This window comes from Lissotriton vulgaris, chromosome 5, assembly GCF_964263255.1.
Source record: "Lissotriton vulgaris chromosome 5, aLisVul1.2, whole genome shotgun sequence".
Lineage (NCBI taxonomy): Eukaryota > Metazoa > Chordata > Amphibia > Caudata > Salamandridae > Lissotriton > Lissotriton vulgaris.
Window position 1 is genome coordinate 1,626,891,246 of NC_141693.1, and position 13,942 is coordinate 1,626,905,187.

Genomic DNA, 13,942 nt, shown 5'->3' on the forward strand with positions numbered 1-13,942 from the left:
TATCAGTTCCAGTAGATCAGAGTGGGCCTTATGTCGCAGTAGCAACATCAGGTGTAGTCGAACCGTTTCTGTTGGATACTGGTGCAGCAAAAAGTTCTATCATACATGCAAAAGTCCCTGGCGCACCTTTGTCTGGCTTAACAAATGTTTCTGTAGGTTTTTCAGGCACCCCTGTTCACAACCCCGTATCTGGTCCTTTGTCTATTTCTGTTGGACCCCGTCAATTGAAAGCACCCTTGATTTTGACGACTGGTTGTAATGAAAATCTGCTTGTTTAGACTTGTTAAAACGCCTGTACGCGACATTATACTGTTCTCCGGCAGGAGTACAGCTTACATTGGGTAAGAGAATCATCTCTCCGATGTACTTGTCAATAGATGCGCTCCCACCAGAGCTGCGTTCTCTCCCTGATACTCTTTGGGCGACTGGTCCTAACGACGTAGGCCTTTTAGAAATTCCACCATATGTAGTCACTTTGAAAGCGAATGTCAAATTTCCACGAATTCCACAGTATAAGATCTCTAGTGAAGGTGAACGTGCGCTTTTATTGATCGTGCAAGATTTGATCAAGAAAGACGTAGTAGAAGAACCTAGAGGAAATGTCTGTAACAGTCCTGTATTGCCAATTCTGAAACGCACCGATCCTTCAAAGCCTCCAGTCTATAGATTCGTAATCGATCTTAGAGAGGTTAACAAAATTGTGATCCCACAGTTTCCTGTGGTTCCAGACATTACTGCATTGTTAACGTTGATTCCCGCTACAGCCACATGGTTTTCAGTTATCGACCTGAAGAATGCCTTTTTCAGCATTCCAATAGCCGAGGAAAGCAGAGATATTTTCGGCTTCTCTCTAGGAGGCCGAAGCTTCGAGTTTAAACGTGCTCCACAAGGCTATTGTGAGAGCCCATCCATTTACAGCCAGGCATTAAAAAGTCAGTTAGATTCCTTTGTACTTCCTCCTGGTTCTGCTTTAGTACAGTATGTCGATGACCTTCTAGTGGCTGCCGATGACAAGGAAACTTGCAAAGCAGCTACAATTTCCTTATTGCATCATTTGTCTAGTTTAAATCACAAGGTGTCACCTTCCAAAATGCAATACTGTTGTCAAGAAGTGACCTACCTAGGTCATCTCTTGTCAAAGGAGGGAAGAAGGTTGACCCCAGAGAGAATAAAAGCAATTACACAGATGAATGTTCCTACCACACAGAGAGAAGTGCGTGCCTTTTTAGGTATTACCTCATACTGTAGGCAATGGATCCCAAATTTTTCTCTTTTGGCAAAACCATTGGTGGCCTTGACTGGGAAAGGTGTTCCGAGTCCGGTGCCATGGTCTACCTAATGTCAGCAAAGTTTTTCTGAGTTACGAAATGCATTGTGTTCAGCTCCCGTGTTGGGTACACCCGACTACAGTAAGCCATTTACACTCTATGTTCACGAGAGAGAAGGTTGCGCGTTGAGTGTTCTGACGCAAAGATTTGGTGAGAAACAACACCCTTGTGCGTATTTTTCATCAACATTAGATCCGGTAGCCAGAGCGTTGCCTAGTTGCTTGAGAGCTACAGCAGCAGCTGCAGCGTCCATCCGACAATCTGCTGGTTTGGTCATGAACAACATGCTAGTGGTCATGGTTCCTCATGCTGTGGATACACTCATGAACCGAACCAAGACGCAACACCTTACTAGTGCTAGATTATCAGGCTATGAGCTGACACTGCTAGCGAGTCATATTCAGATCAAAAGATGCAATGTATTGAATCCAGCAACATTGTTGCCGACTAGTCAGGAGTCGAGTGATTCAGAACAACATGACTGTTGTTTCAGAACGGAGGAAGAGACAAAAAGACGGATTGATCTTAAAGACACTCCGTTACCAGATCCAGATGGCACGTTGTATGTTGATGGGTCTTGTTTTAAATTGAGAATGGTGATGTGACAGCTGCTTACGCGGTAACGACTTTGAGTACGATTGTGGAGACTGCAAGAGTGAGTCAGAATTCTGCCCAGGCTGCAGAATTAATCGCGTTGACGAGAGCGTGTGTTTTAGCTAAGGGAAAGAGAGTGAATGTGTTCACAGATAGTCAGTACGCGTTCGGCGTAGCCCATAGTTTTGGCCGTTTGTGGAAAGAGAGAGGTTTCATTACGTCCCATGGGACTAAGATCCAACATGGTCAGCTAGTTAATGACTTGTTGGAATCTCTAACCTTGCCGACTGAAGTTGCGATTGTGAAGTGCAGTGCTCATCGAGCAATCACGGATGATGTTGGTCGTGGAAATGCTTTTGCTGATGAGACCGCTAAACAGACAGCTAGGAATATGATGAGTAGAATGTATGTTGCAACGTCTGCAAGATGGATTACTGAGTCAGGAATGTGTGAGGATACGGTGGAAAGTGTGAAAGCAATTCAGAATGAAGCGACTGAGGAGGAAAAGCTTGCATGGAAAGAGAATACGGGTAAATTGGACTCGAATGGATGTTGGATTGATTTGTCAGAGCAGCAGCGTTGGATGTTGCCTGATGCGTATGTGCTTGCAGTAGTAACGATGGCGCATGGAGCAGCGCACATCAGTTCTAAAGGGATTTGTAAGATGTTGGCTCCAGTCTGGAAGAATGATGGAATTAGTAAGTGTGCAGAAAGAGTGGTGAGAAATTGCATGATATGCCTGATGCATAATCCTGGCAAGGGAATCCCCACACCCGCTGGTCACTTCGCTCCTCCTTCTTGCCCCTTCGAAGTGATTCAGTTAGACTTCATTTACATGGATCGTTGCAATAATCTTAAGTACATCCTAGTGGTGGTCTGTGCTTTTTCCAGATGGATTGAAGCATATCCACTAAAGGACAATACTGCCTTGTCCACTGCCAAAATCCTTCTCAAGGAATACTTCCCGAGGTTCGGCATGCCACGGATTGTATGGTCAGATAATGGAAGTGAATTCGTAGGGAAAGTTATGCAGAGTGTGTGTGCAGGCTTAGGGATAAAGCAAAAGTTCCACAGTGCGAATCACCCCCAGTCTGCTGGTTTAGTTGAAGGGTACAATGGCACCCTCAAGCTGAAACTGGCCAATATACAAGCCTCCAAGGGTTTGTCCTGGACGGATGCACTACCTTTGGCTCTGTTATCCACAAGAGCGACTGTACATTCTCGGGTAGGGCTTAGCCCTTATGAGATTGTATTCTGTCGACCTGCGAATATTTGGGGGGTACCTAGACCGAAAGAATTTAAGCAGCTGGAATATCCAATGTTAATCGATTACCTTTTCGACTTGACTGCTAAATTGAGTCTTATTCACCAACAGGTTTTCGATGCATTGCCAAAGCCACCGGAGAGTCCAGGTCATCAGCTGAAGCCCGGTGACCAAGTGGTCATCAGAAACTTTGGACGGACGAGAAATCTCCAACCCAAATTCGTCGGACCATTCCAGGTCCTGTTGGCGACGAGGACTGCTATACGAGTGGCTGGCAGAAAGAAATGGATCCATGCGACGCACTGAAAACGTGTACCCCTTCCACTTCCTTACGACAACTGGGTGAAAAAAGGAATTGGTGCTTCTGAAACCGAACCAGTTCCTAGATACATTCCTTTCAGCGATGCAGAACTGATTACTGATTCATCAAACTCTGACTCCCCTCCTGAAACTGCTTCTTTGAACTCCGAACATTTGTCCTCTGCATCAAAAGAACATTTGTCACCTGCGAACTTGAACATTGCAACCCCTGCTGAAAATAGACTGTTTTCGGACCAAACAGCTCCGGGAAAATTGAGATACAACTTACGGTCTCACACAAAGGACAAATAAAGCAGGAAACTGCCTATTTTACATATTTGAATTTTGATACATTGCCTCCAGCCAGGAAGTTTGCTAATATCTTGTATTTTTCTATGTTGTTTTAATTGCCTTGCCGTCTGGGTAGCCGTAGGGTCGTGGCTGTGTGCCTAGTTGAATCTGCGGGGGCCAGACACAAGGTCGGTCTTTCTGTTAGTTCTGGGAACTCCCAGGCTGATAGAGGCATTTTCAACTACGTACACATCATCAGTGGTCGCGAGCGGTTGTAGAAGATGGAGCTTCCTGGACTGCACCGAGAGAATGTAATTTATGTTCGCAGAAATAGACTTTACAAGATTCTTCATAACAAATGTTTTCTGATGCAATGTGCAATTACGTTTTTGATTGTCTTAATAACGTTGGTGGGTGGAATCGTCTTTGGTGTGCATTTAATTTTTACACCAGTAACAACCACAGTGCCTCCCCTTGATTCTGTTTCTTCTACTGTTGCTTCTTATCATTCTTTTCACTCGTTCCCTGAACATGAGCAAGCTCGACGCTCAGAATTCATTAATAACACTTTTGTTCAGCTCTTGCATCAACACCAACTGGTAGTTAACACAACAGACTGCTGGGTATGTGGTTTGATACCCCACACTATGGATAAAGGCATTCCCTATCTGGTCTTGCCTTTTAGCTATAATGGATCATGTCAGGCCTTCCAAACTGTATTTGTCTATGCTCTCGAAACCTATCCCCCGCGTCCTCCACGTTCCGCTAAGTATACATCCGTTAATAAAGCCTTGATAAAGGGAATAACTGACATGATTAAAGACGTCAATAACTCCCCATCTGTTCCTAGAGATGAACTACGAGTTTATCTGAGTTGGAATTCTACGGAGTATATTATTAGTTTGAGTGAAAGCAAGCGTAAAAGCTCAACTCCAGTCTGGGTCGTACCTCACCGAGGTCAATTCTGCTTGCAAGGAAATGGGAGAAATCCAAGAGCTCGGCTAGGGAGGAGTGACTGTGTTGAGACTTACGTATATCCGTCGAACTCCTCTCCTGCCTTCTTAACTGCTAGGGGTACCTACTTCATCTGTCAGGATAGAGCATATACATGGCTGCTTGCTGACTTTTCAGGTTCATGCTATATTGCTCGACTGTTACCTCCAACATACACTGCTTCCCCAGATTATCACAAGACCAGAGTAGCAAGAGGTGTTTTCAGCAAGGAAGATACCGCTGGTCAGGAAGCCGCAGACTTCTTCAAAGGTTTCCTTCCATTCTGGGGGCCTATGGCCAATAGTAGAAATCTACGTCAGCTAACACGGGTAGTTGAATCTACTATTACAGAAACTGCTGGTGCCCTTAGTAACTTAACAGCTGAGCTCCAGGCGGATCGTCTCATGACGTTGCAGAACCGTATGGTTCTAGACGTAATACTTGCAGATCGAGGTGGGGTATGCAGAATGATCCAATCGAGCTGCTGTGTTTTTATTCCAAATAATGCTCCGACTGTATACGAAGCGATCTCTAAGCTACACAAGATTTCCGACTCTATTCACGTAGACAAGGGAAACTGGTCCTTAATGGAATGGCTTTGGACTCTACTATCGACGTGGGGATGGAAGGTTCTGATAGTCGTTGGTATCATCCTAGTATTCCTGTTCTCGTGCTGCCTTATTATCCAATGTGGTCCCGCTTTGTGTAGCCTCTGTGCTGCAACCTGTCTTAGAAAACCACCTGTATTTGGAGACAAGGTACGAGAAAGGATGATGATGCAACAACATGTCACTGACCTAATGAACATCGAGATAGACTCTGACATAGACTGAGTAATTGCCTATGTAAGGGCAAAAGGAGGGGCTGAGGTTCCGTGACGATTTGAACCCGTGTTTTCAACATCGTCGTAAACTCATAATTTTGGTATCAGTGAACCGCAAATGATCCATTTAGCATATCCTGGTGTTTTCGCTATGCTACGAGCAAGAGCACTCCTGTTATAAACACATTTCTGATTTACCCATGGCATCCATCTTTGATCACGGCAGCCATTTTGTATTCTTGCCCTCACATAGTCAATAGGACACGCAGTGACCTCTATCACTTAAGGACACGTACGCTTTAGCCGGCGATTCACCTTGCTAGTGACACGTGCACCTTAGGACAGAAAACGCCATGGCTGCATGACTCGGCAGAAGCTGCCTCCCCAGCCTGAGGCCAGTCCTGCTATACTGGTTCTCGTGTTCGTTGGCCTGATCATGATTAGGCGGCCGAAGCTGGTAGCCTTGCCCATTTACGACCCACAAACATCTCTTATCCCGCTTTTCTATCTTCTGCACCTGGCTCTGCTCCTTTCCTTCTGGGCCTTTATTAGGGGGAGGTAACGAAATTTACGATGAGGTGGTCCGGCTCTTGAATGAAAAGTTGACACGGGATTATGATGGAACAGTGGGAACCCCTCGTTCGTAATGTTTTGACATCAGATATTGTTGACTATTCTTGTGTAACGCCAAATATTTATTGTTTAGGACATGAAGGTCTAGAAATGTACTAGCATGTAAAGAATTTGCCCCAAGCTGAAAATTTAGTATTTAAGGAGCAACCCACTTTGTACAAATCGAACAGGCTCCTAGAATCTGCCCGTGTGTAGTTTCTGTGACTTCTGTGTCCCTGCAGTAATAAACCTTTGGTCTTTGACGCCACCATCGAGAAGCCCGTGTTTCTGTTTATTTGTGCACCGAGACAGGTAGAACTCCGGGGTCTTCGGGTGTTGTGTCTGACACCTCTGGACGGAACCAAAAAGTCCAGAACTCCAACTCTGTGGATGCGGGATACCTTCTCTGACCAAGGGAGTGAAGATTAGCTATCCTAATGTACCAACTTTTGTAATAGTGCTAGGCAGAGGCCACCAGCAAAGTTCAGTCCAAGCTCCATTTGACACTGTTCTGCAGGGCACTTTAGGAAAAGACCTCTTTAAGAATCTTTTGTCCCTGGAGCCACATCGTAGGTCAGACGACTGACCCCTGGAGTCCTCATCTTTGACTTGAGTACAAGTGTTAGCCGGTCCAGTCATTTAGGGTTCTTCCCAGGTCACAGAGCAGGTCAAGTACTCTTCTTTTATTCCACAGGACCAGGAAGGGTTCTGATATGGTGCCTTGGGGTGCCACATTTAAGCCTGTAACTGGCTAGTGTCTGTGGTGAACCCTAGTTACTCCAAATCCAACTGGGTAACTTCCCGGGGGTAACCCTATCCATGTTTTAAATAGTTCCTGTTTACCTGACAGCAACAAAGCCCACAATGCCATGTTGCAGGTCATTTTCAAGATAGCATTTGTCCACACTAAACCTGGGATCTGTGGGTTGTGGATGTGCATGGGTGTGAACTATGGTAATAACCAGTGTCCTTCCAAGTCTAACACTGAAATCCAGGTTGAATCAAGCCCAGGATCCACAACAAACCTGGAGAAAGACGTCTAGTTGGATAAAGTCAGGGTCCTACAGCACCCAGATAGGAGATATAAAAGAATTGTCCTGGCATCCTGTTCTCCCCTTTCAAGTGTTTCAAAGTATTACAGGTGGCTTAAACAGACTGATTATACACAATTTGACTCCTTGGTATACAAAGGATTCAGACAGACCCTCTCGGAAGTTTCTACAGACTCCAGGGGCGTTGTCCCAGCCCAGTCAGGTCAGCCCATTGTGTGGCTCCTGGAATGAATTTCACACCTTATTCAAGTCTAAGCACAGGCTGTGAGCTGGCTGAGGCTAATGCTAATTACCCTTCTGAAAGCATACGCTAGATAAGGTTAACTTTCTAATACTTGCTTTCCTTTAATATGTATTAAAATACAACTTCAACATTGAATTGGATTTTTAATTACTGTTAAAAATAGTGGTTTCATAATTTTTTGAGTTGGCTTATTTCATGAGTTAGCAGTAGTAATATTGAAACTCTGGTTATTTTCATAGGACAGCTCGGCATTCCGCAGTGAAAATAGCTTTTTGCACCTTTTCATAGTATGGGCATGGTTTTAATAATTTTCTACACGGTTTTACACTACAGTGGGCAGGCTATACAGGGTAGAGCTGAAGCACAGTTTGCATAGGGGCTGCAGTACACAAGAGGCATAAACACTGCCAGGCCTTGGGTGCACTCTCCATGCATAATATAATGGTGACTTCCAGACAAGTTAAATGCTCCAATCAGTAATTAGCCATTCCCCATGTTCGAAAGAGGAGCACGGTCACTTTATTCCTGGTGAGCAAGGGGAAAGTGTACAGAATTCTGAAGAACGCAAACAGAAAGGACAACATTCTAGGTAGGGGCGGGGAGCATCTTCATAAACGATTGTAATTTCCCACAGTGCAGAAAAAGAAAGAAAAGCTCTGCTCTGTCAGCACAGTACTTTGACGGTACCCACTACAATAAAAAGGTGCCATTGCTGGTCCAAGTCTAAGCCCAGGACAGGGCTCAACCGACATATGACAGGGATGTTGGGCAATGGCGGCCATTAAATGCTAAGAGTTTTTCTGTAACATATGTTATAGACCACAAATGTAACATTTCACTTGGCTAACCAGCTCCTAATAGTCTGCTTCAGGTGATAATCCCGATGGGCCTGAGTCACAGAACTAACTTTAGACAAAATCCTAAACTTACTACCATTTTGGTATTCACAGTAGGCACTTACTCATGTTGATATTCACAGAAGGCACTTACTCATTTCGGTATTTGCAGAAGTTAACACTCCTAACTTTAGGACTCCTAAATGCCTTCTGTGAATACCAAAAGTCTTAAAGGTAAGATTTTTCTCAGTTTAGGAGTATTAAAGTTAGGACTCCTAACTTTAGGACTTCTAAATGCCTTCTGTGAATACCGAAAGTCTTAAAGTTAGGATTTTTCTCAGTTTAAGAGTAGTAAAGTTAGGACTCCTAACTTTAGGACTCCTAAATGCCTTCTGTGAGTACCGAAAGCCTAAAAGTTAGGATTTTTCTCAGTTTAGGAGTAGTAAAGTTAGGAGTCCTAACTTTAGGGCTCCGAAATACCTTCTGTGAATACTGAAAGTCTGAAAGTTAGGATTTTCTCAGTTTAGGAGTCCTAAAGTTAGGAGTCCAAACTTTAGGACTCCTAAATACCTTCTGTGAACCGAAAGGCTTGGGAGTAAAACGCCAAAGATAACTCCTGCTCACCCCCTTGGTAGCTTGGCACGAGCAGTTAGGCTTATCCCGGTGGCGATGTGTAAAGCATTTGCACAACACACACAGTAACAACATACTAGGCACACCACAAAAGGAACTCCACACAAGGTTATATATAAATGTTGCCTTTGTATTATAATAAAACACATTAGATAGTAATCACACAATATACATTGTGCCAACTGGCACAGGCAATATTTACAGGGGATTATTTACACAGGACACGGCCACAGGGGCCACAGTCAGAATGGTCACTTGGTAAAAATAGTAAAAGTAAGAATATCTCAGAAACTTAGAACACAACCAGTAATCACTGGCAGACACTATACTCATCGTCAACCTGTAACATAAATCATAACAGGCACAGTATCACATAAGGCGAGAACTCTACTCTGCGCCAACCTCATAAGTCTAAATATAGTAGGCCACAATCTCCTAAACATAACTTAAATTAGGAAATACATGTAATAACATAACCTGCAGAAGGAATAAATCAAACCTAGACCACAGTAGAGAATCACAATAAAACCTAAGACAGTAGGTAAAACCTAACAAGCATAAAAGCATATCTATAAGCATAAATCAAGGTGCATAACACATACTATAAACATCACATTTCCTAGCACCTATATAAAGCACACTAGGGCCTGGTGCCCTATAAATCTAATAGACCCAGGGCCAACTGGCTATCTCTAAGGGACTCAAATGTCCTCTGTCCAAAGCCAAGGCGTGCTACCAATGCAACGACAGTCAAGGGTGCGCACTTGGCGCAATCTTAAACATGGCAGCTGCCCGCTACTTGCTGGGCAGCTAGAAGTCTCAAATGCAGGCCTAAACGTTGTAGCTGGCACTAAGTGCTGTGCAGCTGTGCATCTCACTCCTGAATTCAACACCTTTCCCCTAAAATAAGGTAAGGCCTAAAAGGTGCAGCTGCCCACTACTTGCTGGACAGCTGGAAAACTTAAAAATGCAGCATAGGCCCTCCAAGGGCCCTCAAACAAAGGTGCCCAACATTGGAGCCATCTAGGCTCTAGAAATAAGCATGTGTCCCCTGGAGCACACTGGCTCCTGAAATAATGATGGCCAATATAGGGAGCAGGAACTGGCTCGTAAAGCGTGGGGCGCACTGGCGCTGTTAAAAATGATTGGGCTACCCCCACTTTAGTTCAATTGGACATTTTACCCAAAACAGTTGGTCCTAAACGTTGGCGATTTAACAACTCCCTTCTTTTAGACCCTAAATTTACCACCTCCTTCACTGCCTTCTCAGATGAATTTTTCTCCTTGAATGACAATTCCCCTGTCCCCAAGCACACCATTTGGGACGCCTTTAAGGCGGCAGCGAGAGACTTCATAATTAGTTATGTTGCAAAAAAACGGAAAGCTGCCCGCAACTTTACAAAGGCTATCCTTCTGGACATTAAGAAATTGGAGCATTCTTATTTTACTTCCCGTTCTCAGGAAACTCTCACCGCCTTGGTAGTAGTAGCAAGAGGTGTTTTCAGCAAGGAAGATACCGCTGGTCAGGAAGCCACAGACTTCTTCAAAGGTTTCCTTCCATTCTGGGGGCCTATGGCCAATAGTAGAAATCTACGTCAGCTAACACGGGTAGTTGAATCTACTATTACAGAAACTGCTGGTGCCCTTAGTAACTTAACAGCTGAGCTCCAGGCGGATCGTCTCATGACGTTGCAGAACCGTATGGTTCTAGACGTAATACTTGCAGATCGAGGTGGGGTATGCAGAATGATCCAATCGAGCTGCTGTGTTTTTATTCCAAATAATGCTCCGACTGTATACGAAGCGATCTCTAAGCTACACAAGATTTCCGACTCTATTCACGTAGACAAGGGAAACTGGTCCTTAATGGAATGGCTTTGGACTCTACTATCAGCGTGGGGATGGAAGGTTCTGATGGTCGTTGGTATCATCCTAGTATTCCTGTTCTCGTGCTGCCTTATTATCCAATGTGGTCCCGCTTTGTGTAGCCTCTGTGCTGCAACCTGTCTTAGAAAACCACCTGTATTTGGAGACAAGGTACGAGAAAGGATGATGATGCAACAACATGTCACTGACCTAATGAACATCGAGATAGACTCTGACATAGACTGAGTAATTGCCTATGTAAGGGCAAAAGGAGGGGCTGAGGTTCCGTGACGATTTGAACCCGTGTTTTCAACATCGTCGTAAACTCATAATTTTGGTATCAGTGAACCGCAAATGATCCATTTAGCATATCCTGGTGTTTTCGCTATGCTACGAGCAAGAGCACTCCTGTTATAAACACATTTCTGATTTACCCATGGCATCCATCTTTGATCACGGCAGCCATTTTGTATTCTTGCCCTCACATAGTCAATAGGACACGCAGTGACCTCTTTCACTTAAGGACACGTACGCTTTAGCCGGCGATTCACCTTGCTAGTGACACGTGCACCTTAGGACAGAAAACGCCATGGCTGCATGACTCGGCAGAAGCTGCCTCCCCAGCCTGAGGCCAGTCCTGCTATACTGGTTCTCGTGTTCGTTGGCCTGATCATGATTAGGCGGCCGAAGCTGGTAGCCTTGCCCATTTACGACCCACAAACATCTCTTATCCCGCTTTTCTATCTTCTGCACCTGGCTCTGCTCCTTTCCTTCTGGGCCTTTATTAGGGGGAGGTAACAAAATTTACGATGAGGTGGTCCGGCTCTTGAATGAAAAGTTGACACGGGATTATGATGGAACAGTGGGAACCCCTCGTTCGTAATGTTTTGACATCAGATATTGTTGACTATTCTTGTGTAACGCCAAATATTTATTGTTTAGGACATGAAGGTCTAGAAATGTACTAGCATGTAAAGAATTTGCCCCAAGCTGAAAATTTAGTATTTAAGGAGCAACCCACTTTGTACAAATCGAACAGGCTCCTAGAATCTGCCCGTGTGTAGTTTCTGTGACTTCTGTGTCCCTGCAGTAATAAACCTTTGGTCTTTGACGCCACCATCGAGAAGCCCGTGTTTCTGTTTATTTGTGCACCGAGACAGGTAGAACTCGGGGGTCTTCGGGTGTTGTGTCTGACACCTCTGGACGGAACCAAAAAGTCCAGAACTCCAACTCTGTGGATGTGGGATACCTTCTCTGACCAAGGGAGTGAAGATTAGCTATCCTAATGTACCAACTTTTGTAATAGTGCTAGGCAGAGGCCACCAGCAAAGTTCAGTCCAAGCTCCATTTGACACTGTTCTGCAGGGCACTTTAGGAAAAGACCTCTTTAAGAATCTTGTGTCCCTGGAGCCACATCGTAGGTCAGACGACTGACCCCTGGAGTCCTCATCTTTGACTTGAGTACAAGTGTTAGCCGGTCCAGTCATTTAGGGTTCTTCCCAGGTCACAGAGCAGGTCAAGTACTCTTCTTTTATTCCACAGGACCAGGAAGGGTTCTGATATGGTGCCTTGGGGTGCCACATTTAAGCCTGTAACTGGCTAGTGTCTGTGGTGAACCCTAGTTACTCCAAATCCAACTGGGTAACTTCCCGGGGGTAACCCTATCCATGTTTTAAATAGTTCCTGTCTACCTGACAGCAACCAAGCCCACAATGCCATGTTGCAGGTCATTTTCAAGATAGCATTTGTCCACACTAAACCTGGGATCTGTGGGTTGTGGATGTGCATGGGTGTGAACTATGGTAATAACCAGTGTCCTTCCAAGTCTAACACTGAAATCCAGGTTGAATCAAGCCCAGGATCCACAACAAACCTGGAGAAAGACGTCTAGTTGGATAAAGTCAGGGTCCTACAGCACCCAGATAGGAGATATAAAAGAATTGTCCTGGCATCCTGTTCTCCCCTTTCAAGTGTTTCAAAGTATTACAGGTGGCTTAAACAGACTGATTATACACAATTTGACTCCTTGGTATACAAAGGATTCAGACAGACCCTCTCGGAAGTTTCTACAGACTTCAGGGGCGTTGTCCCAGCCCAGTCAGGTCAGCCCATTGTGTGGCTCCTGGAATGAATTTCACACCTTATTCAAGTCTAAGCACAGGCTGTGAGCTGGCTGAGGCTAATGCTAATTACCCTTCTGAAAGCATACGCTAGATAAGGTTAACTTTCTAATACTTGCTTTCCTTTAATATGTATTAAAATACAACTTCAACATTGAATTGGATTTTTAATTACTGTTAAAAATAGTGGTTTCATAATTTTTTGAGTTGGCTTATTTCATGAGTTAGCAGTAGTAATATTGAAACTCTGGTTATTTTCATAGGACAGCTCGGCATTCCGCAGTGAAAATAGCTTTTTGCACCTTTTCATAGTATGGGCATGGTTTTAATAATTTTCTACACGGTTTTACACTACAGTGGGCAGGCTATACAGGGTAGAGCTGAAGCACAGTATGCATAGGGGCTGCAGTACACAAGAGGCATAAACACTGCCAGGCCTTGGGTGCACTCTCCATGCATAATATAATGGTGACTTCCAGACAAGTTAAAAGCTCCAATCAGTAATTAGCCATTCCCCATGTTCGAAAGAGGAGCACGGTCACTTTATTCCTGGTGAGCAAGGGGAAAGTGTACAGAATTCTGAAGAACGCAAACAGAAAGGACAACATTCTAGGTAGGGGCGGGGAGCATCTTCATAAACGATTGTAATTTCCCACAGTGCAGAAAAAGAAAGAAAAGCTCTGCTCTGTCAGCACAGTACTTTGACGGTACCCACTACAATAAAAAGGTGCCATTGCTGGGCCAAGTCTAAGCCCAGGACAGGGCTCAACCGACATATGACAGGGATGTTGGGCAATGGCGGCCATTAAATGCTAAGAGTTTTTCTGTAACATATGTTATAGACCACAAATGTAACATTTCACTTGGCTAACCAGCTCCTAATAGTCTGCTTCAGGTGATAATCCCGATGGGCCTGAGTCACAGAACTAACTTTAGACAAAATCCTAAACTTACTACCATTTTGGTATTCACAGTAGGCACTTACT